General features: G+C 38.0%; 1 protein-coding gene across 1 annotated transcript in view; it reads right to left on the bottom strand.

The window, feature by feature from the left end:
* PIP4K2A (phosphatidylinositol-5-phosphate 4-kinase type 2 alpha) overlaps window positions 1–3,195 on the bottom strand; it is a gene marked incomplete in the record, with an annotated part of 77,510 nt that overhangs the window by 34,598 nt on the left and 39,717 nt on the right.

Below are 3,195 nucleotides of genomic sequence, written 5' to 3'. Positions count from 1 at the left end.
AAGCCAGGATGTGGGCACATTGGGGGCTGACCTTACCCAAACAAAAACTTGGCACCTGAACTTGATCATCAGGGCACAGACCGAGGCAAATTTGTTTAAGACATCGACCCTGCAGCCTTTCTAAAATACTCACATTACTGAGCCAAGGAAGGAACAGCAATAATGCTGCAACCAAAAAAGAAACCGCTGGACAGCAGAAAAAAAAATCAAAATGAAACAAAAAAGTAATGCTTTTTGTAAATGAAGTAAGAATATTTACAATATTGTCATTATTGTTTTTCCCCATTAAATACTCACCTTAAATACTGCTAACGTTTTCCTTTAATTCCATCTGGTTATAAACAGGCAGATTTTGAAAAAAAAAATAGATTTTGCTAAACCACAGCAACAAAAAAACAATGACTCATTCAGAGAACACAAAAACGTTTTTTTATAATAGAACAAAAAGGTAAAAATGGGGGGAAAAAAAACGAACGGTAGAAAATTTCAATACACACGTAGGCCACATAGTGTGTAATTGTAGTTAGGTCACTGTTGCCTAGTAACCAACCAGATTCTACTTCATTTTTCTACATTTAATGGTTGCAAGAGATATCCATGTGGTTGCTAGAAGCTACACAGATCTGTTTACAAACACAATGATAAAAGAGGACCTGTGTGTGTGTGTGAAGATGATCTGTGATGGTTTCTTCGATGTGGTAGAGCTCTCTGTATGATTTCAGTTTACTGCTTGTAAAATAAACAAAAACCATTGCAGCTCCTTCTGGACAGCTTTGGGTGGGAGGATAGAGCTAATACAAGCCCATCCAGACTCAGAGTCTCCAGAGAGTGCAGCAACAGCTGTGGAAGAAAACCCCAAATCCCGACCGTCACCGAATGTTCTGCAGTATATTGAGGAAGAAATGTTATCACAATATGCTACAGATCTTTTCTGAAATCTATTTGATGTCTGTCCTTAATGCTTCTCCCTACATGAATGGCGCCTAACACCTAGAAATACATGTCGTGCCTAAAGTAACAAGTAAATAAATAAATGTAAAAGAAAAGTTCCAGTTTTTCAAATTTTTTAAGCCGTTAATTATAGCATATATAGTATATAGGAGTGGGATCCAGGCATCAGTCCAGTGGTTTGGAAGAGGTTTATTGCTTGTTCAGAATATACAAATAATGAAGTGTGCATGATCTGGGCACGGGTTATATAGTTATACTATAGTTCATCTTTACAAAATGTGTGATCAGGCTGGGGTTTATTGCAGAAAGGGACAGACGATGCTCCTATACCTGCCTGAACGCTCCCAGTCAATATTGCCGAGCTGTGCAGCTCAGTGTTGGTTGCCGAAGTACCCGGCACATTCCGGCTTCCCCTGCAGCTACCAGGACTGGAATTAGCTTCCATGCTGGGGCAAAGGGGTTTAGTCATCCCGGCCTGTAAAACTAGTATGAACGAACAAGGAAAAACAAATGGAAGATGGCAGTGCTCGGGACGAAGTGGTAACAGGTAAGTATAAACTGGGTTTAGTTCCACTTTAAAGTGGACTTCATCCTTCTCAAAATGTAGGTCAAGAACATACCTGCAAAGAAAAAAGGTGAAATTTTGTACAGCGTACCCTATTTTCTGCCTAGGTGAGGATAATCTGAGAAGATGCGGATTATATGCAGAGCAGGAGAAATGTCATGAGAAGAAACTACTGGGAAGTACTGAAGTTGTCCTCTTGTCTTCTGCAGGAATATCACAGAAGGATGGCGATATCATGCCCAGTCATGATAGAAGATGGGGGCAAGGTACATATGATTATAACTTTTTGCTTTTCAGGTACATTTTCAAGTGATTTTGAGCAAGTGATTGATGGGGCAAGTGGACCTTCCATAGTGAAAGGACTGCTTTAAAATGTAAAACTCATTAAGGTCTCATATTTTTCCTTTTTGATCTTAAATTTGCAGTTAAAATAGTTTTGTTTTATATTTTCTTTGTGGACAAAAAATTGTCAGAAATCCAGTATTGTCTTGTGAGCTCTTCAGCCGTATCCTAAACAAATGTTGTCAGTGTTTTACAACACCAGGACACCTCCCCTCTATGGTATGGGGATGAGGAGATAGGGGTTTTCTGTAATTTGAACACATTTCCTTCCCAGGGTGAAAATGCTGATCCTCCTTATTTACAGTACTGTAATTGAGTGTTGTCACGCTAGAAAAGGAAGTGTATTACTGGTAGGACCACTGTCTAAAAAGAGGGCATAAAAGCCTAAAAAAAGAAAAAATGAATCCAGTTGCCATATTTAAAGATTTTTAAGCTGCAATATATTACATGGTTCTTGGGTTTGAATACACTTCAGCCAATAAAAGTTATTATAAATTTTAGGGAGAGTAGAAAAGGTAAGATCATAGATAGGTAAGATCAAGGTAAGACTATAGATCAGATTTTTATGTCAACCTTTGTCTCCCATAAAGATACTACCTGTACTTGTAATTTAAAGCGGGAATCTTAAGAGGTTGCAGAAAGCAAATAATGCCCAAAGAGGTATAAACCCTGTCTTAACCTGACAACACACAAGAAACAATTGTAATGAATAGGGTCAGCCCGATCCAGCACATTTTAATAAATGAATTGCCATGTGTTATTGTAAACTCTGCATGATATAATCCAATATAATAAATATGAGGGCTTAAGCAAGCTCTGTAAGATAACACAAGGAGTATGAAGGGAACGCAAGACAACTGTGAATGCCTGGTAGGTATACCAGGATTTTTTGGAAGGGAGGGGGTGATATGTGTTGCATGAATATTTAACTGACGGATAGGGAGCAAATAGGAAGACTCCATCATTCAGGCTACACACAGTTTCACCTTGCATACATATGCCTATATTAAAGGGGAAGAGGTGGTTACACATCATAAGCTAATTCATTTTCCTTTATTCAGAATGATCAGATAGCATTGACTGACAATAGACAGGAGAATCATCAAGGGAAAGAAAGTGACAATCATCTAATATGTATGGATACCTTTACCTGACCGTAACCGAGAGTCTCACACAATGCCTCAACTCACTGCATACAGGAAGATTAAAAGACTTTCAGCATTAATAAAAAAAAAGCAAACAAAAAATATTGTAACAAGCTGTAGATTTTATAACTAAATTTGGAATGAAAAACAGAAGTTGGAGGTAAATTTTATTTTCTGAGGGGAAATGGATTC

The sequence above is a fragment of the Pyxicephalus adspersus genome, chromosome 5, assembly GCF_032062135.1.
Source record: "Pyxicephalus adspersus chromosome 5, UCB_Pads_2.0, whole genome shotgun sequence".
Classification (NCBI taxonomy): Eukaryota; Metazoa; Chordata; class Amphibia; order Anura; family Pyxicephalidae; genus Pyxicephalus; species Pyxicephalus adspersus.
Note: the sequence above shows the minus strand (reverse complement) of the source record. Positions and strands in the feature narration are given on the sequence as shown.